At 40.8% G+C, this 24,802-nt stretch overlaps 1 protein-coding gene across 1 annotated transcript in view; it reads right to left on the minus strand.

Moving 5' to 3' along the window:
• Nucleotides 1-24,802, minus strand: part of Foxo3 (forkhead box O3) — a 109,323-nt gene that overhangs the window by 20,658 nt on the left and 63,863 nt on the right. The gene's annotated exons all lie outside the window — the stretch shown is intronic.

Raw genomic sequence — 24,802 nt, forward strand, 5'->3', positions numbered from 1 at the left:
AAGGGAAAAATGTCAGACATGAGCCAGGATGCACAGAAGAAATACATAAATCAAAAATTTCCATTTTCAAGTCTTTCCATCCCCCACATCCCCCTGGCTGATAGTAGGGTTTGAATTCAGGGCCTCACAGTCACTCAGCTGGCATTCTACCTCTTAAGCCACACTTTCAGCTGGTGTTTTGTTGGATATTTTGGAGACGAGTCTTAGGAATTTTTTTTTCTGCCCGGGCTATCCTTGAATTATAATCCTTCCAACTCTCAACCTCCTGCGTAGCTAGGATTAGAGGCATGAGCCACTGGCACTTGGCTATAAATCTCATTTTCTGCTAGTACTGCAGCTTAAAATCAGGACCTTATGCTCTTGCTTGGCTATTTTTGCTCATGGATGGTGCCACCTGAGCTATGCCTCCAGTCTGGCATTTTGTTAGTTAACTGAAGATAAAGAGTCTCAGAGACTATTATGCCCCCAGCTGGGGCAGACCCTCAGATCTCATCTTCTAGGCTAGAGTAGTTAGGATGTCTGCAGTAAGCCACTGGCACACAGCTAAGCCTCCTCAATGTTAAAGACTAAAAATGATTTACAAGACAATCATCTACATGATCTTCCTACATGCAAGTCATGGAATAAAGAGGCGAGGTAAGTGGGAGGTTTCATGTCTAGGAGGTTGGGAGATGGTTTCATAGCAAGGAGACGCTAGGAACAAACACGCTTATTGACACCGTTTTCCCCCAATTTGTAAGTTTTATTGTCCTTTCCACAATTATAATCCAATATTAGAGTTCACACTTAGAATTTATGGCCACACTACTCCTTTCTTTGTACTTTGCAACAGAGCTCCCTGACTCTCTAGAAGTAATTCATCATCTGAGCATGCATTTTACTCCCCCATGGTCCTCTCTTCCACAGTAACAGAGGCAGCATCTACTTCTTAACTACTTCTATGAACTAAGAATAGGAATTTTTACCTGCCTTCCCATGACTCCATCCACCCCATCTATTCACATCTTATTATGTCACATCTGGTAGACACAAGAATGATATGTCAGGATTTTCTGGGTTTGTAAAAGAAACAGGCATATCTCCAATTTGGAAGAATTCAAATAATTTACATACGATCCCCTCAAGGTAATGTGGGTTGAGTGCAGAATGTTCTGTCCAAGAGTACGGTATAAAAAGAGGGAGAAACACTTTTCAAAAGGTTTTTCAATGGACAAAATATAGTAGGATTTCTCTATATTATTAGGTTAAGCAAATATATTAGCAAATGTATTAGGTTAAGCAAATAAAAATAGAATATATCTTAAAAAACAGGGAGAAAATTAATTTTACAGTGGAGAAATCTGACAAATATTATCTCAGCCAGGTGATCAAGGTCAACACCAATGGAAGTACCTGCTGGTAGTCTGTACCTTTAGAAACAATGTATTGAAAATAAGCAAGTTTTGTATTCTTTTTCTCCAAACCCACAATTTCAATCTAATTATGAAGCAACATTAAGCAAATCTCAATTAAAGAACATTTACAAAATGCCTGCCAGCAAAGAAGAGCCTAAGGAGATATAATGGTTACTGGTAATGTAGTGTCCTAGATTAGAAAAAATGAGGCAAGTCTGAATAATATATGGATTTTAGCTCATCACAGATGTCAATATTGGTCCACCATTGTAACATAAGTACCACAATGTAAGATGTTAATAGAGGGAAAGTGATGTAAAGTATATGCAAACTCTGTACTATCTTTGCAACTTTTCTACATATCTAAAACTAAATAAAAGGTATGCATGCTTTTGTGTGTGTGTGTGTGTGTGTGTGTGTGTATGTATACACGCATATGGATGAAGAGAGAAAGGGAGAGAGAGAGAGAAGGAAAGAGAGGGAGAGAGAGGGAGGGGAGAGGGAGAGAGGGAGAGTGAGAGCGCAGGTCTTGTGGCTTGAACTCAGGGACTACATCCTATTCTGAGCTATTTTTTTGTTCAAGGCTAGTACTCTACTACTTGAGCCACAGGCTCCACTTCCAAGTCTTTAGTAGTTAATTGAGGGGTAAGAGTCTCACAGACTCTTCTTTGTGTGTTGGCTTTGAACTCTGATCCTCATATCTCAGCCTCCTGAGCAGCTAGGATTACAGACATGAGCCACCAGTACCAAGAAAAAAGATTTACATTTTTCAAGTACAGCAAATATCCTCAAAAACCTGTCTCCAAAAATACGTTCTTCCTTACCTAGTAGATATACCTGGTTGTCAGGTATAACCCAGATTCAGTTCTATCTCTGCTACTAGCCAAACATGCGACCCCAGACAAATAATTTAATCAGTCTGCAACAACTGCAGTACTCCATCTTCATTAAAGCCATGATAATATCCTGCCAGGGATGACATAATGACGATAGATGATAATAACACACTTCAGAAGCCAAATCACGCTAGGCAGTCAGGGTGTTCTGGTCGCACTTGTGAAGTGCAGAGTCCAACAGTGGGCTCATGGCCTGGGGCAAGCTCATTCTGATCTGTACAATGCTCCTTGTACAGAAAAAAAAAAGAGTTGATGGTATGGTCCACATCTGGAACAGCATCTGCAGGCCAGATGAATTTTTATTTGCAAGTTAAAGCTAAAAGATACTGCCTTTTGCCATATATTAAATATGGATATATATCCATAAATATGAATCTTTTTGTTACCATTCTTTAAAATTGGCAAATCTTAAAGTGTATTTATATAGAAGATACAAATACATGTGGTCTACCAGAATGTTTTTAAAATACAGAAAGACAGCATGATTTTTACTGTAAGTAAATGACCCAAAATACTCAGTGTTTCCTATGCATGTTCCCATGCAAGAACGAACTGCACTCCAGGCAGAGCAATGAGCATCAGCAATCTTGGGTCATACTTGGCATTGCTACAACTGCCATCAAGATGTATGGGAGAGAAAAAAACAGACAGCATGCTGAATATCTGATGAATCAAATAATCATGTACCCTGCTTCTCTTTTAACTCTTACATTTTTTAAGATAATAATAGCAGCTTGAAAAGTCTAACACTTTCTCTGTGAAATAGGCATAAAGCATGATCTTGATATGTACTCTGCAGAGTTCAGGAAAGACGCAAGTTCAAGGTGGTTCCACTAGAGAGCACTCACAGATGACCTGATTAAACAAAAACATAAACACAAACTCATGCATGAAAAAAAAATCGAGATGTCCTGACGTTACAAGGGTACTGCAGACATCTTTCTAATTACACTTGCCAGCCTCCTTTGCTCTAGGTTCTAAAAAGAGCTTATACCAACACCCAGAATTAATCAGAATGAGCAATTGTTAAATATCATCTATCCCCTCTTTAAAAAGCATTTGGGGAAGAAAAATGTATTTTAGTTTTATCACTTACAAACCTACTGAAAGAAAAACATTTTATGGAAACTCAAAATGTCCTGTGTGGATTTTTGGATGGTCATCTATTACTATGACTATAACCTCCAGCAACCTATGTGTATGCAATTATAAGTTACAACTAGCTGAATTTAGAGATGGATATTAAGCTACTGTAAGGTATGTGGTAAAAAGGATGGAACACACATATTGAGGGCCAGAGCCATACAAGTCAAAGCAGGAAAGGAGGGCCATGAAGACAAGCCATCCATTCAGGTCCCCAGTGGCAAGGACAAAGATCTGAGGGGCTTGCAAGCTTCCAGCATGGGTTGTTACTGAGACACAGGTTTCAGAATCACCGTTTCTAATTCTTACTATAAGCCTGCAGAGTGTGTATACCCATGTTTAATAAAGGTTCAGGCTAAGAGATAGGAAACAATTTAACACAAGACTCCATAGCTGGTCCATAAAGAACCACAACTGAAATTAGGCTTCCCAACTCTAATCTCACATTTTCTTTACCATAACTCTTCCTAGATCCACTACCAAATTATTCACTAGTCACCATTTAATCTATATGTGCTACCAGTTCAAGAGAGCCTTCTAAAGCAACTGATGCTTAAGAAAGAAGGACATAAAAGCATTATTGTATTACTTTGATTTTATTTATGAACTATTGTGGGGTAAAAAATTGGGGCTCTCCCCCACTATTTTGTGTGTGTGTGTGTGTGTGTGTGTGTGTGAGTGTGTGTGTGTACTAATACTGGGGTTTGAATTCAGGGCCTCAGTCCTGTTCTTGAGTTTCTTTGTTCAAGGTTAGTGCTCTACCACTTGAGCCACTGCTTCAGTTCTGGAGATAAGAGCCTCAGAGACTTTCCAGCCAAGGCTGGCTTTGAACCAGCATCCCCAGATCTCAGCCTCCTGAGTAGCTAGATTGAGCCACCAGCACCTGCCTCTGCCAGCAAGAAAAAATAATTTTTTAAGGACTTAAAAAAAGAAAAAAGGCTTTCTGGAGAGCAAACCCGAGGACAGCAATGCCTTCCTTCCTTAGTGATGCAGCCTGCACAGCACCGTCTCTAAGGGGATACAGGGTGGCCTCTTTAAGGATGGGACTACCCTCAGTTTCTGAAACAAATTCTACCTTCTTTAATGAGCAATTAGCTTCAGTGGGTAGCCAGTCTTCATCTGACTCAAATTTTAGAGGTTTGGGTGGCAGAATATATTGCCTAAGGCATATATCTAAAGAGCACTCAGACAGGTTTTTCTAGTTACTTAAGACAACAGAAACAGAAACTGGTAGGCCCTCATCTCAGCAGCATCCTATTCACACAGGCTGTCCAACTGTTCCTTTATAAAAATCCATAATCTGAAAAGTAGGGCATTGACAATGGCCAATAAGCATGACTCACACCTGTCTGTTTCTGCTTCAAATGCCAGAAATGTATTCTGTTTTCCTCAGAAGCCAGGACTTCCAATGACTAGCTTTTCCATCTAGGTTTTGATGAAGCAGGAAAGGCAAATAATAAATAAACGCCAAGTAAAATACCAGTACTGTGATGTTTCTCCACTGATAGAATTTTCGGTTATATTCCTAAAGGTCCTTCCTTTGCCTCAATCTCATTATTTAAATATTAAAATAGTCTAAGATTTCCCACAGATGTATGTATCATCCTACCAAATAATCTAAAATTCTTAGGATTAAATTTGTTTGGAGACTGGGAGATGAAGCTAACTAAAGAAATAAATCAAAAGAACTAGAATTTTTTAAAAAATCATGCCAAGATTTTGAAAAAACACGGTGAGTTGGCTAGAGAACTGGGAGTAGCATTTCCTTAACAGTGAAGTGATTAGTTACATCTGACCAACCAGGCTCCTGCTGCTAAAGCTCAGGCCATTCCCTCCCTACATTTACTTACTGAAGGAGCCCAGAAGCTTCCTCAACCTGAGACCATGAGAACAGTTCCAGTTATTTAGATCTACTACTTAGTAATCAAGATGCTGATAAGTAACAAGGAAGCAAACATCTCTAGGAAGAATGTTTTTTTTACAGTCCTGGGACTTGAACTCAGGGCCTAAGCACTGTCTGAGCTTCTTTTGCTCAAGGCTAGCACTCTACCACTTGAGCCACAGAGCCACTTCAGGCTTTCTCTGTTTCTGCAGTACTGAGAAATCGAACCCAGGACTTCATGCACGCTAGGTAAGCACTCTACCACTAAGCCACACTCCCAGCCCTCTAGGAAGAAATTTCAGCTTCAGGAACCACTATACCAGTTTTCTCTCAACTTGAACCTAAAGATTTATAGAGCCTTAAGATAACTCTATCACAATGTGTTCAAATACTCTCCATCTCATTTGTATGTCGATCTTTGCTTCTACAAAATGACTGACACTGGGTTAGAAGCCCTTTAGGTATGATTCATTAGCAAGAGAGCTGTCAAACCTGGGTCTTGCACATTGCAGCTATAAACTCCTTCAAGGAGGCATGTGCAGTAGGTACATGGAGGAGGTACATTTCATAGTCATGCTGACTGCACTGTGTGGGCACTGCCTAGAGATTCCTTTGCCTGGACTACCCCCAAATAGTTAGCATAAAGATGACTGCACTTATTATAACCCAGTAATTACTTTCTTGCTTACTGCAAATGCTTAAGTATCCATGCTCCCTACATTTATGCCAATTGGTTATAAAGACTGGTTAGGTAGATGCCAGAAGCTGCTTAAAATGAAAAAAGTATCTCACCAATAATTAACAAAGCAGATAATTCAACACCCAGTAAAAAGTGGTCAGAGGAAGACACAGTGTTGAACAAATACTCAAAGTTCATGGCAAGTGCTAAAGCTGACACTTGCCTACAATCTTAACTTTAGCTACCCTATGGAAAAAGAGGGGTTAAAATGTTCTCTGTCCACCTCTGGGATCTTTGAGAAGATTAAACAAAGCTCTGCATGCACACCAGTCAGCAGAATGCCAAGCACAAAGCTTGCAATAACTGGCAGATCCCATGCATAGCAGCAGTGAGATCACCAACCTTAACTTAACCGTCTTCCTGGCACCATATGCTTTATGCCAAAAGGTGAGAGGATGGTTCCTTCCAAGGAAGGACTCCAAACTTTTTTGTTGTTGTTGTTGGTCATGGGGCTTGAACTCTGGGCTTGGGCGCTGAGCTCTTCAGCTCAAGGTGAGCAGTCTACCGCTTAAGCCACAAAGCCACTTCCGGTTTGCTAGTGGTTTATTGGAGATGAGTCTCACGGACTTTCCTGCCCAGGTTGGCTTTAAACCGAGATCCTCAGATCTCAGCCTCTAAGTAGCTAGGGTTACGGGCGTGAGCCACCGGTGCCGGGTGGACTCCAAACTTTTGAAAGTGTTTAAAGGTGCTGCATTAGTTGGGAGTAACTGGAAATTTCTTAATGGTTCCTACCCTAATGTCTGCTTTGGCCCTTTCCAAGTCATGTTTACCGTGTGGAGATTGTCCACTAACACAGATGCCAGCTGCATGTGCTTCTCCTGGAACAGAGCGGGTTTTGTCTGGAAGCAACATGTGGTATCCATTTATCTTTCTCAGCAACAGTAACAAGAAGACTACTCACTTTAAAAATTAAAAAAAAAGGAGTTGTGTAATTTAACTCTTAAATGTCCCTGTTGGTTTTTTTGGAACAAGACAATCTCTCTCTCTCTCTCTCTCTCCTTCTCTCAGTCCCTCTCCCCAATCTCCTCCCCTCTCCCTCCCTCCCTCTCTTTCTCTCTCTATCCCCCTCCCTCCCTCTCCCTCTCTCTTCTGGGCTGTCTATAAAGCAACAAAGTGAGTTATGGTTGTTAACTGTGGAGCTAGGCGCACTACATCCCACTAGGCAACTGCAGGTATCTACTGGTCCTTAAAAGGAACTTCAAGGGGGGAGCAGTGGCACGTCACAGGACCACCTTCAAATGCAATGTGCATCTTCTTTTCACAGGATCAGCATTTCAAGGTCTCATTGCTTAGCTTGTGAGCACTGGTAATTTACAATGAGGAAGTGGAATGCCTGGATTCCAATACATACACCTGTAGAACCACAGGTGAGGAAGGTTATATGAACAGAAAAACAGAAACAGGGTCAGAGGCAGTCCTAGAGGTCAGTGTGCCACAGCAGAGCAATGTAAAGAGACAGCATCTCTTTCAAAGACAGGATCTGAGCGGGTGCTTTTAGTTTATAACCACAGGCTCTCTCTCAAAAGTCCCTTCAGTAGTATTCTTCACACTGGCTGCCTACTAGAATCATATGTGGAGACTGTAATCATTTACATTCCACTCTAAAAGTTTCTGATTTGGTTACTGTGGTTATGGCCTGTTTGTAGGCATGGTTTCCAAGCTCCTCAGATTATTCTAATGTCAATTAGGGCTTGAGAAGCACTAAAACATCACCTCCCCCTATTCTGTTAATGTCTCACTGACTGAGATCTGACTCCAACTTAATTCCTAGTTTTCCTAGGTTTGGTGACTACATAATGATATTCTTTAAGCCAAAGTTTCCACCACTCAGAAGATAAAGGCGAGAATTGGTATCAGAGACTAAAGTTGTAATTCTGTGTGGAAAAATAGAAAGTTATAAAAATTATTTTAGATAATTAAGGTCCAAATCTCTACATCTGCTTTTTCTCCCCATCCCAACCCCCAGCAGTACTAGAGTTTGAAACAGAGGTGAATTTGCTTTTGCTTACGAATGATTAAGTATATGGAAAAGGATCCTGATCTTGAACTGCCTCTTTCTGCCCTGTGGTGCTTCCCCACTCAGCATGCAGAGGTAGGAAGAAGAGAGCCTGGAGATTTTTACAAAACTAAGGACTGATCTGGCTTAACTGGGAGGTGCGAGGGTGGTGATTTTCTTAGATATCGCTAGAGTCTGATTTTTAGCTCTCTTCTACTAGATTTTTATATACTTGAGGGCTAATTTAATGTTTAAAAGTATAGAAAGTATGACAGCATAAAGCAAAAAGTTGAGATTAGAAAATTATTTCATAAATAGTATCCCTATAGTAGGAAAAAATAAGCATTTCAGATTGAGAAAAAATGTCAATAAACCTGCATATAAAAAGGATTGCACAAACAACTCTGATGTGTAAGATCCAGTCTAGCTCTACTCTAAAACACAAGTTTAAACCACCAGGGAACTTTTTAAAGATGATGTTCTAAAACAATATTATTTGGAATTTGGCTGAAGGCTTATATTTCCAGTTAGAAACAAGACTTCCCGTTACATTCACTGACAATAATTTTTTACTCAGAGATCTCCTTTAGAAATTAGTATTTAAGTTTTCATGCTGCAAGCAAATGACAGGTTCTGGTTCCTCATTAGGAGGAATAAAATAATAAACACCTGGTGATCAAAATGGTGAATCCATTTTCTATCCAGACAACTCTTAACTTTCCTATGGGAGCAATGGCTGGATAGACAAGGTTAAGACATTTTTTTTATCCTGCCTCCAACTGAAAAAGAAATCCTGTATGGGAAGCCAATTCTTCTAAATGGCAAGATGGTCACGACTCTACTGAAGAGAGGTTTACTGGGTTTTCTAATGTGGATTTTCATACTCATTTTTTTCTTTTTTCACTTAGCAATCTTCAAGCTCTTCCACAGCTGTTTCTGCTCTTGGAGGGCAAGAAGGAACATTCCATTCCCCACAGCCAAACCTGCACTTCCGGCACACACAGAACCCTGGCAGCCTTGCAACTTCAACCCACACCCACTCCCTGCAACACCCTCCCTCCCCCCCAGGCTACTTCCCATTCCAAGTCCTACCCAGACTTAGGAAGCAGCAGCTAGGGGCCTAGTGAATGGATGGCAGTTCCCAGAAAGCAGGTTAAATTGATAGTGTGTGGCCAGCTCCAAGCTCTTTCCAAGTTTTATCTCCGGTATTACTGAAACTGTTTCACAGTCCATAAGCCCTCAGCAAACCCAAGTTCCTGAAACATTTTAGGACTATGCACATCTAACAATATATACTCAACACCTCAAAGAGTTAAAATTAGCCAAAGAATTAGAACATTCTTAAGATTCTGAAAACAAGAATAGTTTTATTAACCTAATCTTCAGTTGGATTAAAAAAAATAATAAAGCCCTACCTTTTTTCCACTTTGAAAACTTACTGTGTATAAAAATGAAACTACTTAAAGGGGCACTAAAATATACATCCAGAATTAGGGAACCCATCAGAAATATATGTTACATATTATATTTATGTATATATATTATAATCACTTTCATGACATTAAACAATTAAGTTTGGCAGTAAGCTCAGTAAAAAGTGATATTGGGGAAAATGGAGAGGCTATGAAACATTAGCCCTAACTTTATAATTAAAGGACATAAGAACCAAAAAGGCGCAAGACCATACTTGCCACCTTCAACCAGCTAGTTAGTAGCCATAACGTGAGGCATTTTCAGACCCTTGGCTTGAGGTATCAAAGTAATACCACTCAGAAACACAGCATTAGTTCCATATCTGGATTGCCACATCAATTTGAAGGGATTATAAAGTGAAGAGAGAGCCGGGTGCCGGTGGCTCACGCCTGTCATACTAACTACTCAGGAGGCTGAGATCTGAGGATCACGGTTCAAAGCCAGCCTAGGCAGGAAAGTCTGTGAGACTCTTATCTCCAATAAACCACTAGAAAACTGGAAGTGGCGCTGTGGCTCAAGTGGTAGAGCACTCACCTTGAGCTGAAGAACATAGGGACAGTGCCCAAGCCCAGAGTTCAAGCCCCACGACTGACAAAAAAAAAAAAAAAAAGTGAAGAGAGTACAAAGGATGGATATTACCTATCTTCCAACCATCCTCCCACCCAACAATCACCCACCTATCTTATTTTGTAACTTGAGTAATACAAATTAGACACTTTAAAGCAGATAGCATCTCTCATATAACCCTAGCACTTGGCCTAGGGCCTGGTCCATAGTAGGTATTAAAAAAATTCATCCAATCAGTGGATTAGTTGGAAGGCTGTAGAAGCCACAAAATATTGTGTTTTTAAATGAAATATGATAAACTGTGAAGCCAATGAATGACACTTGTATGAGTGAAGACAGAATATATGTCTACTATTAAGTCTTGAGTAGCATTTGAGTTGTTTTCAGATAGTCAAGAATCGCCCTAAGTGCTAAAACATAATGACATAGTTTGACATGTAGGCTTATTGTTCCAATAATAAGGGATGGGAAGAACAACAAAATGACAGTGTGCAGACTACTCAATGGAGCAAGGCCACAGCAGAAGGTGTCTAAGATCCATCTGGGATAAGAGCTGACTCCCAGCCTGTATTAAGATACCATGGGCCCTCATTACTTAGTAATGAGGCTGGCTCAGAGTTCTCAGAGTCATGCTCAAAACCACAAATAACACACCCTTCCTTGCTCTAAGTCTCCTCCAAGCATGCCGATTCATAAGAAGGGAAATTCAAAATAGAGACTACTTCACCTGTAATCTAAAGGAAATTAATGTATTTGGTGCCTGCCAGATGCTCTGTGCGTGGTAATCTGATCTCATTTTATTTTCAACACAAGTCTGCTGGAGAAAACAAACAGACATGGAAAGGTTAAGCAACCTGCCCAGTAGGCGGTGCTACTAGAAACCAAGCCCGAGGCTAACTCCAAAGGTTCATATGAGAGTTTTCCTCCGAAGTCATCAAACTGGCTTGGGAGGGCAGCAACAGGTGACCAGAAACTTCAAAATCTATGTGACTGAATCAAATGTTCTGCATGTGTTCCTTTAGGATGATGAAGGGGAGGGCCTGACAACCATGAAGCAAGCCTTGTTGGAACCATTCTAACCATCTGCTAAAGCTAATTGTTCAGAACTGAAATCTTTTTCTCCTAATCTATTCTGGGATTGCCACTTCTAGGCCACTATCAAATATGATTACAGACATAAACTGTTAAGTATTCAGGCCTTCCTCAGTGACATACCTGGTGGCTACATGTTCACAACGAATTAGCTCAAGTTAAGGCAGCATTACCCAGCTGTCCCTGGCACGACCTGTTCAGGCCCACACACAAATGGCACCATGCTACAGCCGTCCAGCCAGAGACATCAAGCAAATGTTTCTTAGTGCTCTGGACCTTGCTATCATGATGCTTAATTTGAAACAGGGATTCTACTCTATACCATTTAAAACATGCAATTAGTCTGTTATTTGGCCAGAAAATATTAGCTTGCTTTAGACCACGTGAATCTTAAAAAATACAATATCTTTTGCTTGCCAATGACTACAGAATCAGAATTCTCTGTTTAACCTCAGTCAGAAACTCTGATAGAAAAGTGCTGTAAGGTTGCATATGGGTGTTATTTGTCTTCTGGATTCAAAACCTGCAGCAACAGAACCACTGACACTGCAAACACATTGAAAGGATGGATTGGAGGTGCTGAGTGGGTGCGCTAAACAGCCTGAGTTTGACATCTGAAATCCAGAAAAACTGCTTTTCTGTTCTTAGTTTACAATCTCTCCCTTTGCATGAAATTTATTGGCTTTGCATCACACATACAAACACAACTGTTTCCAGCTCTTCAGATGTTGAAGCTCAGAAAAACTGTTCCTTTTTGCCTTGTTATGTCAAGAGCAACCGATTTCTTTTTGGTAGCTCTGAAATACATGCCAATATGTGGGCACAGTCAAACAACTACACACAGGCCCACGCCCTGGAAAGACTGGAAGGGGTGGAGACAACCTTTTTGGGCTAAGGAAAGGAAAAGTTTGGACTAGTATTTACAAAACAGACAAGAGTGTGTACATGAATCTGGAAACAGGCTATCTTCCAAGTGTCAGTGTTAATTATGTTAACAGTAACCATCAGTCAAGGTGTTACTGGTGGAAGTTGAAAAATAAAGTAAATGCCATATCCAGCTGCTGACAAGTACAAATAAAATAACCAGCGACTTTTTCTTTATAGGAATTAAGAGTCTACTCTGCAGAGACTCGAGTAACAAGTACCCTATGTCTTCCACACCCCACTGTAATCCAGCTAATGTGGAGCCTCCTAGGAGAACTGCCTTCCACCCTAAGTCTCATCTGCATATGCAGTGTTTCACTATACTGGTTTTACAAGATTGCTTCTTGTTGAAAACCACAGGATGCAAAAGTGGCTGATGACCAACATAATGATATTGCTAAATGGTGAAATGAACCAACCGCTGATTCCAGGACACTCCTGGGTGCCAATTACACACCCAGATGAGCACAAGACAGCTCAAAAGTCTGCATAAAATTATTAAATAAGGGTACTTCCACTGACTAAAGAAGCAGATAACCTTTCCATTTTCCTGGAAAAGCTTTCACTGAGCCACCTAGATACTCTTAAATTTAAAGTCTAGGATGTTCCCAAATGTACAAGTTAGTTTTGGGCTGTTCCCTGAATTATGATACATGAAGCAGGCTAGCAAGTGCAGACTAAATCAGCTTTTCTAAAGGCCACAACAAGAACATAGTATTTTAATATTAATATGTGCCAGACTATAATCCCCTTCATATGCACTGCGAGGTAAGCCTCAGCACACTGGAAACATCGGTGTTAGTAGTATAATATCTATCACACCAAGAGCAGGAAGAATAATATTAACTAGCAAGGAGAGTCATGGGCAGACTATAAAAGCTAAACACAGTGTAGTAAAAAGAGCAAAGCCCAGTAATAGGTGCTTCAAAAGCTAAAGGAATTTAGGAGCTAGCTCTTTCAGATTCTTTTCAGGGCTGCAGATGACAGAAAGGTCTAAGAAGACGAGATAAGAGCATGGGAGGATTGGGAAGTAGGCCTACCCTTCAACTAGCATGTGTGACAGTGTATACCATATACTGGTTGCCAGGGATTTCAGGCCACTCAATGATGCAGGGCCACTGGCCTCCTTCATGGAGTTGGACTTAACAGTTTCAGGTCTATTTTCTCTTTCAACTTCCTGAAGCCCATCATCTAGTCCTCCTGAAATCTCTTGCTCTTTCCTCTTGGGTGGGATGTGTATGTGATAGAGAGAGAAAAAGAAAGAGAGATCATCAAGACAAAGGAAAAATACACAAGAACAGATGTTGCTGAGCCATTTTCTGGTTCAGAGGTATCTTCAAGTACACACTTTCAACTCTCTGAGGAATCATGTGAAATAATATTGCCCCACATTATTAGCTGTTTCTTCAGAAACAAGTCCATCAGGTTCTTTCAAACAGCTATGACCTCAGCAGTCTCCCCAAATAAGAAAGACAACCAAGCACTGATGTTAATGTGTGGAAAGAAAAGCAAGGGTATCAGCTTGTTATAAGACTGACAATCTAGGTTGGAAGACACCTGGGCCTCTGGTATTTGCATGTCTTGCAAGCAAATTTACAATGACCTTTGTCATTTCAAGGACATCTGCATTTGTGCAATAAATAGCCATAAAAGATAAGTAATAGTGTAAAGAACAGAGAGACTTACAGCCCATTACGAAAGACTGAGGATACCTAGACTCAGGGTTTCTGGATGACCCAACACACATGCAGGATCAACTTGGGCCCAATTGGATTCACCCCCCCACCCCCACCCCGGCTTCCTGGAACCCAGGGTGGGGGTATACTATGTAAGAATGAACCCCAGAGTCCTCTGTTGGGGGGAGGTCTAGTCTCAGACGCTTGAAGTCCTTGACAATCCTGTAAACTGCTCACAAGTCTTTAACTGTAAAAGATGCCATGGACTGATAGTACTCTGGCTTGCCTTCTTCTTTACCCCTTCATAAATAAAAAGAAATCATGGTAAGAGGATGTAGAAGAAAGAAGAGCCACCAGCATGAGAGGCCAACCTACATAGCTCTAGTACTTGTGAGTGTTCTGACTGGCTCTATTGAGAATCTTTAAGACTATATGACAGTAAGCCATGAATAAAAAGTGGGGGGAAAAGAAAGGATCCTCAGATACCATCATTTTGCTGCAATTCATCTGCATCTGACACTTTTTTACAGCTGTTGCTCAATATTAGGGCCTGTAAAAAAATATAGTGAGCAAGCCAGGCACTGGTAGCTGACACCTGTAATCCTAGATACTTAGGAGGCTGAGATCTAAGGATATCAGTTCAAAGCCAGCCCAGGCAGGAACATCTGTGAGACTTTTTTTTTTTTTTTGGTTGGTTGTGGAGCTTGAACTCTGGGCTTGGGCACTATTCCTGCGCTCTTCAGCTCAAGGCGAGAGCGCTAATGCTTGAGCCACAGCACCACTTCCTGTTTTCTGGTGGTTTTTGGAGATAAGAATTTCACAGACTTTCCTGCCCCGCTGGCTTTGAACCATGATCCTCAGATCTCAGCCTCCTCAGTAGCTAGGATTACAGGCATGAGCCACAGACGCCTGGCTCTGTGAGATTCTTATCTCCAATTAATCACCAAAAAGGCTTAAGTAGAGATGTGGCTCAAGTGTAGAGAGCCAGCTTTGAGCAAGAAAAGCTAAGGCAGAGTGCCCAGGCCCTGAGTTCAAGCCCTAGTATGTGCGCGCGTGTGCACGTGTGTGTGTGCGCGCACACACACACACACACAGTGAGCAGAGAGGTTTATTTCTATTTACCTTCCTCTTCCACAAGTCACAGAAGTAGACCACCTATATCCACCCCTTCCCATCTCCCTGGCCACCTGAATACAATGCAACCTTGACCATAACCTTTGTTGAGTTTCTGCGGGGGCTACAACTTCATTATGGAGCCCTGGGCCATTTTCAATGGAAGAATCTCTCCTTAGTACCTTGATTTGTCTATGGGGTGCCCTCCATTTACCCATGGTGGAAATGCTTCCAGGACTTTGCCCTGGCCACAATGACTCTGCAATGTGTTGTATGTGGAAACCTAAGCCTCCCTCCTCATTCTGTTACATCTCCCATGTAAATTTTCTTCATTCTTTTGATAGTGTTTTGCAGCTTTGGATCTATTAAAGGAAAGTGGACTAGGCAGTTCTTAGCAATAAACATTTATATACTCTCTCCAAGTTTCTAAACAAGGAGAGTTAATTTTCTAGCTTATTAACTATGAACCAGGAGCCTTTGCTATTAAATAAAAACCCTTACTTTCATGATTTCATGCACCACAGTTTTAACTACTGACTTAAGCCAGACACGTTCTGGTATAGAAGAAATTGGTATTTTTCTGTTCCTGCTCCTTTCCTTTTGGATAACCTACTTCCATTTTGGCAAAAGGGGTTGAACATTTACTATGGTGTTTATATGCATCTACATGTCTAATGCCTCTAGAACAACACTGGATTGTTGCCACATGGCCAAATAATGTGCTCTTTGAGAAATAATTATCAATTAGAATGCTATAAAACAGGCCAGCAGTTCCATTCTGCTCAGGCTGTGTGGTATTTTGGCCACCAAACACAAAAAGCTTTCTTTGGTTACTCCTCACAACAATCAGACAATTACTTTAGTTTTCTGTGATGTGGACATTCATGGAGAAGAATGCAGACATCCAGAAGGAAACTTGGGTCAGCTTGCTAAGACATCAGCAGGTCACTGCGTAGGCACCCTTGTTATAAACATGCCCAGAGACCCCATTCAAAGTTGGGTGGTAAAGGATGCAACAACTTACAAGTAATCAATTTTTAGTGCTTCTAATCTAAGGTAGCTGCCAAAAGTATTTGGCAAAAGCTCTTATTTTAAAAACTTTGCAGGTATTGTTGCTCTCATAAGGAAGTTTTAGGTTTCCCTCACCATCTATATATGTTGCCTAAAAATAGAAGGCAAAATAAAGTTTAAGATTTAGGTATCGGGCTGGGAAGGTGGCTCATTGGTAGAGCGCTTGCCTTGCATGCCTGAGGCCTTGGGTTTGATTCCTCAACACCACATAAGCAAAAATAAAAAAAGCCAGAAGTGGCGCTGTGGCTCAAGTGGTAGAGCGCTAGCCTTGAGTTGAAGAGCTGAGGGACAGCGCCCAGGCCCAGAGTTCAGGCCCCACGACTGGACCCCCTCCCCCCCCAAAAAAGATTTAGGTACCATTTGGATTAAAAAAAATAAATCTGTAGCTTTTTTTATTTGACAGTTCTATGATTCTATAGATAGTACATAACATTATGTTTAGTGATTATTGAAATATTTCTTGGGGAGAAAAGGCATAAAATATGGAGAAGTCACATGAGATCATACAACAAGGAAAGAGGGAAGAGTCAAACAAAAGCCCATGCCCCATATTGATTTCCCTCCCTTTCTCCTGCTCCTCATCTATGACACATGGAAAACTCTGAATACATTTTCTTCAAAGAATAAGTGAATTCCTTCCTTAGTGTCTCCTTTGAACTAAACTATGTGAAGTTAGCATCTGTTGCAACATGCCAGTGAGCCATTAAAGAGGGAGACATTCTCTGTTCCCAGATTCTGCAAGGAAACCCATTTTCCCCAAACCATAGTAGTGTCAGACTTAAGTAAATCAGGTTGTCTGTCTTATTAATGGACAGACAGCACTTCTACAGGCTGCGCTGGGGCAAAAGAGCACAAAGCACACAGAATCATTTTTGCTCTTTGTTCTGTGGCCCACAGCCTAGGCAGGAAGGAAGTGGAGCAAAGATCAGATGTCACTGGATTGGTGTAGAACAGTTCTCTCATCCCATAACCAGGTATAAAAAGTAGAACAGTAGTTGTCGATTTCTTCTGAGTCTTGTTAGATACCCACGAGGGTAAGCACCAGTTTCTAAGGTAAGTAGGCTCAGCATTTAAAATGAGCAATGTCTACTTGGGAAGCTGAGATTGGGAAGTGAGAAGCCCTGAGTTCAAACCTTAGTACTACCAAAAGAAAAAGAAAAAATATCCCCAATTCCCTTAATCCCTTCCCAATTCTGCCTCTAGGCAGTTTAATTTATATTAGGTCTGAAAAGGTCAAGCTGGCCATGGGTGAAGAACTTACTGTTTACACAATAAAACTGCAAGATGAAGCCATCCTGTACAGAAGAGCAGGACACAAGAACTGGGGTGCAACAGATTCTTCCTGTGGAAAAGCTTTCCATATAGACTGCCAAAAGTTGGGGGAAAGGAGAATTGGAAAAACCATTTGCATTTTATGACTTTCTGTCTTTGGATTTGAAAGTAGAAAGCCCATAGAAATTCTTAAGCTAGGAAACTTAACATGCACTTATTAGATCATGTAAAATACAAATTCCGTTCTGGATTCTTGCAAATGAGCTCAATCTGTATGCAAAGGCCAGAAACAAACAAGTTGTAATAATAACAAAAACTGATGTAGTTGAGGATGAATTGACTTTAGGGAACCACTAACTGGACTTTATAGAACCACAAACTGGACTCATCTGGACATCAATAGGACATTCCTACCTGTGATTATAAAAATGGATGTGAAAAGTGAAAATTATGGTCTTTCTTATCGATACACTCAAATTATTCTAATTTTTAAAGATCTTTTGTCATTTATAAACTTTGAATTGAGAGATGAAAAAATTTTCAGTCTTTAATTTTCATTGATTTACAACATAATAGATGCTTACTCTAAAAATTTGGTAAGTGTGAAGAAGCAGACAAATATATCTGCTAGATCAAAGCTTGTGGACCGTGATTTTCCCCCCCCCTTTAATAAGAACATCCTGCATGCTATCCTGATCCCTGCTCCCCATTAATGTTATAACATCCTATTCTCTTAAATATATTACTAAAAACATCAATGGCCTGTGCAAGTCACTGGCTAGTTATATACTGTTCCCAAATTCTGAATTATTATTGTCTTTATAGTGACAAGTCCTGGATATTCTTGAATTTTTCCTCCTAAATTCCATGGAGAATGTACAACATAAGTATGCAGAATGTTATTCCTTGTTAACCCACCTGTACAAATAGCTCTTCATAGGATGTGTAATATTTGAATTCAAGATACAAAGTCTTTCTGAGTGAAGATGTTGGTTCTCTTCATTATACACTGAGATTTTGACTGTAGATTTCCTTTAGTCCTAATACACACATCAACCTTGAGGACAGCCCTCACATCTTTCTTTTAATGTCTGCTTATGTACTCGTAAGTCCTCACGTGCCATTGTGCTTGATATGAGAGCCAACCAAGCCACCAACGAGGAAAAAGACCCCAAAAATGCAATAAGGTAAATTATGCCTCAAATATGAATCATCCAAATGTTGTCCTTTTAAAAGTGATATGTACTTTTCTGAGAAAGTTAGCCTACACTTAAGCTATTCAAATTAAAGATCAAAGGGAAGAGCCTGAGTGGATTCCAGGGTGAGATGGGGGTATTACACTCAACCTGGAAGCAAATTCACAGTCCAGCTTTACCTGCTCCTTTCAAAAGAACTCCTGCCATTTCCATCACCTGTTTTTTGTTTCAAGGAATGCTTTCTGAGAACAGAATAAAATGGACATAATCTGACTTTCCTCACATAAGTCCAAAGCATTTGTGACTTTATTTGCAATACCACATACATATAGTTTTTGTATCTGGAGTTCTAATTTCCTTCCCCAGAGTGTGTTGGTGGGGGAGAGGGGAAGAGGAGAAGCATTGCACTTTGCATTTGAAGGAACAGATTTGGGCCTTACCCAATGAGGTTGTAGGAACAGGGCCTGACAGGAGGACCTCCAGTCCTCAGGTCAAAGGAGCAAAATAATGCCAGGACTCCAGGCACCTCCAGTGAGAAAGAAATCCTAATCTTTTATCTTTGGCCATTACTATGAAATGTGTTCCCCTTACCTGCTAGGGCCATCTATACAGTGCCAATGTACAATCTCACACAAGTATTCTGCAGTCTGTGGAAATGAACACCCCAGACACTAGCCAGGACATGGTATCCCTTTCCTGCCCCTTTCTAAGTGGGCTCAACCCAGAGGCTTACTCTGATCAGTGCAGAGTAGAGACTGAGACATGTGTGTAAACTCCACCTCTTCAGATCCACTGGCAACAGGTCTAGGGAAGAAGTGCACAGGCCACACCTACATCTCTCTGCAGGAGAACGCTTAAGGTATGCGTAGTAGTGTACATACTTGTGACCCCAAACACCTATAAATATGTTAAGTCACACAGAGAATGGCACCATGGCACAAAGATCACTTCTATCTCCAAGTCTTCTCTTCAGAAGCAGGGAGGCAGGAAGCACAAGGTTCCATTTTGGAGGCAGACCACTCTAGGTCAGCTGAGGGCTGACCTAGATAGTCCCACTTTGAGGGGGGAAAGTTGACTCCATTAACACACAGGCTGTTAATCAGCAGAGGACATGGCTTTCCTTTTCTGAAACGTCTTACCAAGGCAACTGCTACTATATACAAAAGTTGTACTTAAAAAAAAAAAAATCAGGGCTGGGAAGGTGGCTCAGTGGTAGAGCGCTTGCCTTGCATGCCTGAGGCCCTGGGTTCGATTCCTCAGCACCACATAAGCAAAAAGAAAAAAGCCGGAAGTGGCGCTGTAGCTCAAGTGGTAGAGCGCTAGCCTTGAGCTGAAGAGCTGAGGGACAGCACCCAGGCCCAGAGTTCAGGCCCCACGACCGGATCCCCCCCAAAAATCTTCCTTTTTGGGGGGTGCGGGGAGGAAGGAGTTAAGGAGGTGGAGAGGGAAGGGATGGTAGGGGAAAAACAAAGGAGGGGATAACAATGCTCGATAGGAAATGTACTCATTACCTTACTCAGGTAACTGTAACCTCTCCGTATAGTATCTTTACAATAAAAAATACATATTAAAAAAAGGAAAAAAAAAGAAAAAAATCTTCCTTTTTCTTGTCTCTAAACACTTGAGTCATTGTAACCAACTCTTCTCCAGTGACCTAGCCAATCTCTCTGATAATGGCAGTGGGTCAGCATGTTCTAGACAACATGAATTCTACTGTATCTAGCCACTTTTATTTACTTTTAATCTAGCTTTGTTGTTCTTATTATAAAGATGCTATACAAAGGGATTATTACAGTTACATTAGTCAAGCAATGAGTACATTTCTTTTTGGACAATGTCAACCTTCCCTAGCTTTCTCCCAGTTTTTCCCTCCTGTCCATACCCATAAGTTGTGTACTTCATTTTCAACATAGTATCTAGTGAGTACCATTCGCTAGCCACCTTTAATTCTATCCACCTTCCCTCCCTATGTCCTACCTATGAGGCTATTCTCCACATCATGCCACATTATGAGCGGTCAGCCACTTCCTCACCAAACTTCAGAGTAAGTACTCCACAGGACATTCCTCTTAGAGAGGAAGAAGTTCCTAACATGCCTAAAAGCTTAATAGCATCTTAGGATTTATTATTCCCCTTATTGTGACATATTTTAAACAGATAAACATAATTATATAGAGTACAACAAATGCTTAGGTACCTACCACGGAACTTCTAACAGGTCAAAGTATTTTTGCCATATGTACTTTAAATAATATTTGAAACTACGAAGTATTACAGTGAAGAACGTGATGCATTCTCTGCTCTTCTATGTCTTCCGCGTCCTCCTCTGTTGATTACTATTCTGAAGTTACTACTTATCGTATCTATGACAAATTTAATTTTTACTATATAATTATTTAATATTGTTTATATGTTTTGAAATTTTACACTTTGTATCTTGTCATGCAACTTGAGTTTCTGCTCAGTTTTTTAAATCCTTTTCTATAGAAATTTTCCAACATATGCAAGAGTAGGAAGAATGTTATAATAAACAGCATATACTCGTGGAGCCTTGTGGCCAATCTTATAACCATTTATGACCATATATAGATTAAGTCTTATTTCCTGCCCACTCAACCTCCTCCTAGCCCTCCAATTACTCTGAAACAAATCCCATATAGGTACAATTTTTAGTTTCTATCAGAGCTGACTGGCTTTCTAAAGAGCAGCCAAAGCAGTAAAGGGGAGGAGGGATATCTATACACAACCTAAATTACTCTAGGAATGATGGCTCAAATCCTTAGGAATGCTGGTTGTGGCCAGGCTTAGTAGTCTGAGCCAGAACATCTACTTTCCTGGTAGCTTTCCAGCAAGGAGGAAGGCCATCCCTGAGCCTTTCCCTTGCTTGCTACCTTTAGCTTCAACTCAATCTTTGCTCTTAGTTCTTGAACCACCCAAAATAATATCCTCTTGTTATCCATCTTCCCCCTCCTTCAGATCCTCAATGCCTGCACTGCCCTCTAAACAAGCTGACATATACATATTTGACAGACTTGCTAGAATTTATCAAGTGCTTTCTTTGTGTGCATTGTTCTTTCTATGCTTCACATTGGACTATTAACTCAGACAAGGAAACTGGCAGACAGGCGTTAAACAACTTTTCAAGGCCAAACAGCTAATAAATGGAACCATGTACTGAGCCCAGGTGGATGGGCTCCAGGGCCTACACAACTCACATTGCTTCCTTAGCAAAAAGATCTGTTTCTGGTGGAATGTAAAGATGCCATACATTTATCTGATGTTTGAAGGCTATGGAAATCCCCTCAGCAAATATGTGATAAAGATATGAGTGACTGAGTCAGATTGAAGGATGCTTGTCAACTACTCTGGACAATTGGTTCTCAGCTCTATGACATTTGACTTTTCCTTTAAGAGGCCACAACCAAATTGACTCTGTGTAAAAGGAGTGAAAAATAGTATAAAGGTATAGACAAAAGCCTTTTTATTAATCCAGCTTCTTTCTTCAACAGCCACTCTTAAAACAGGGACTAGAAGACAGACTCTGCTCTTAATGCCTGAAAGCATGTGACCCATAGTAAAATTGTGGTGCGTCTGTAACAAAGAGTACATTGTTCTGCAGGCACAAAAGGGGCAGAATTGGCATGACCTAAGTATTTGATTTTCAGGCAATAAATGCTTCAAAGTTTGGTCTACTAATACTTTTTAGTCAGTTATAATAAGAATTTTTTTAAAGAAATGTTCGTTTTTCCTTTTAGGACAAAAATCTAGAATTTTACTCAGATTTTTAGGCTGTATTATCTTAAATATTATTTTGTTTATTAAATATAATCTTTGTTTAAAAAAACAGCGGATAAGATAAATCCCTCTTCTATTTATATCCCTTCTCTTTCCCCCCTCCTTCTCCCTCTCCTTCTCCCCCCTTCTTCCCCCTCCCCCTCTCTGTCCCTTCCCTCCCTCCCTCCCTCCCTGTCTCTCTCTCTCTCTCTCTCCTACCCATCTCCTCATGCAAGAGTCAAAGTTTTTATCCAAAGCTGGCTCAGGATTATCCACTGGATCATTTTGTTTACTTGAAATTTTTAAACAAGAATAAACACCACTGTCCTAATGTCTTGTTTTGTTTATTCAAACAACATTTACTGAGTACTTAGTACTTAGTACTGCATTAAATGTGGAAATACAGCAATGAAAAAGAACCTCCTCAGCGAACTTTTTATTTTTAATATGTGGACAAATTCCCTTTAATTCCTGGCTTATAAACCCTCAATTGAGACCATCCTCTAGCTGACATTTTACTTTGTTATGGAAAAGAATAACGTCCAAAAAGTGGCAATTGAGTGGGAAAGAGACAGTGGTGAGGGGCTGGGAAGGTGGCTCAGTGGTAGAGTGCTTGCCTTGTATGCATGAGGCCCTGGGTTCAGCTGGAAGTGCTGCTAGTCTACAGCTGAAGAGCTAAGGGACAGCACCCAGGCCCAGAGTTCAGGTCCCACAGCCAACAACAACAACAAAAGAGACAGTGGTGAAAAAAAGACTATAATCATTATGTTAACATACTACTTCAGAGATTCGAAAAACTTTTATGAGCCATTTAAAAATTCTGCTTTATTCTTGGCAAAGTGTAAACCTCTTCATGACATTCCTCACAAGCAAAAATACCAAGGTGTCATGAGAACACTGTGCTTACTGTTTCTTTGCTCTGACTTTACATGGCTCATGCAGAAGGACCTGGAGAAACAGAATTGGCTGACACAGGTGGGTCCCCAGTTCAGGCATGATGCTAGCTTCTCTTCTACTCCTGTGACCCTCACTGATAAGACACAGGAAGTTAACAGAGATTTTTGCAGGCCTATCCTGAACCAATTGTACTAAAAGGCTCCTGCAGGGCTGGGAAGGTGGCTCAGTGGTAGAGTGCTTGCCTTGCATGCATGAGGCCCTGGGTTCGATTCCTCAGCACCACATAAGCAAAAAGAAAACAAGCCGGAAGTGGCGCTGTGGCTCAAGTGGTAGAGAGCTAGCCTTGAGCTGAAGAGCTGAGGGACAGCACCCAGGCCCAGAGTACAGGCCCCATGACTGGACCCCAAAAAATAAAAATAAAAGGCCCCTGCAGCCACATTACCACACTTTGAATAACACAATGCATAGTGGGCTAGGAGAGAGAAAAAAATTGTATGGAATAAAACATACTAATGAATGGGAGGACACTGCATTTCTATGCTAAGTTTTTCAGAGTACTAAAACTTTCAAGGTTTCTTAGGCAAGCTCCCTTTGATGATGAGATATTCCACCTGGGATAACCCTTGACCCCCAGATCCCCACTACACTTACTGATCCTCTGCCAGGCTGCTTATCATGATATGCTTCCAAAAAGAGACTCAAGGAAGCTGGGATTTTTTTTTTCTGCTACTTGATCTTGAACTCAGCCTAGGTGCTGTTTCTGAGCTTTTTTACTCAAGGCTCTCTACCACTCTCTACTTCTGGCTTTGCTAATTGATTGGAAACAAGTCTCTCAGATCTGTCTGCTTGAGATGGCTTTAAACCACAATCCTCAGATCTCAGCCTCCTGAGTATAGGACTATAGGCGTGAGCCACATGCTCCTAGAAACTATATTCATCTTTGGAATCCCATGGGGCCTAGAACCATGTCTACAGCAAACTCAGTGAGAGTTTTTATATTAGGGAGGCTTTTTCTATCATGCTACAATGGGCACACAGCTTAGGGCTTAGGGCTTAGTATAACTCTAATAGACCCTCCAGAGTTAATTTCCACTTTCAGGAAATTTAGGTGATAGGAGAACACGACCATGATACTGCAAGAAAACAGATATATCCAGAATGTGGGACATTCTGCAGAACTGACCCAGTTTCTAAAATGAGTCAATGGCATGGGAAAAGTGTGTGTGTGTGTGTGTGTGTGTGTGCGCGCGCGCGCACATGCATGCGCGTCTGTGTATGTGGCTGATAACTGCTCTTGATTAAGAGATATAATAACATCCACATGCCAAATGTGGCACTTGTTTAATACTAATTCTAACAAACAACCCTGAAGGACAGTTCTTTAAAAGACATAATTGAGTTTTGGGTTTTGTTTTTTTTTAATTATATACCAGCACTAGAGCATATCTGACACTTAGTTACCCAAGAAACTGTACATCCATGCTTTCCAAGGTGCAGGCTGCCCTATACAAAGGTGAAATAACCGAGGCCTGGGATCTACCTTAAAATTCTCAGTAACAAGCAACAAAAAAAGCCAAAACCCAAGACAGAGAAGGTAGATTAAGCATATGGAGAAAAATCTTGATAACCACTATATATATATATATATATATATATATATATATACACACACACACACACACACACACATGTATATA

Source organism: Dipodomys ordii, unplaced genomic scaffold (assembly GCF_000151885.1).
Source record: "Dipodomys ordii isolate 6190 unplaced genomic scaffold, Dord_2.0 Scaffold62, whole genome shotgun sequence".
Classification (NCBI taxonomy): domain Eukaryota; kingdom Metazoa; phylum Chordata; class Mammalia; order Rodentia; family Heteromyidae; genus Dipodomys; species Dipodomys ordii.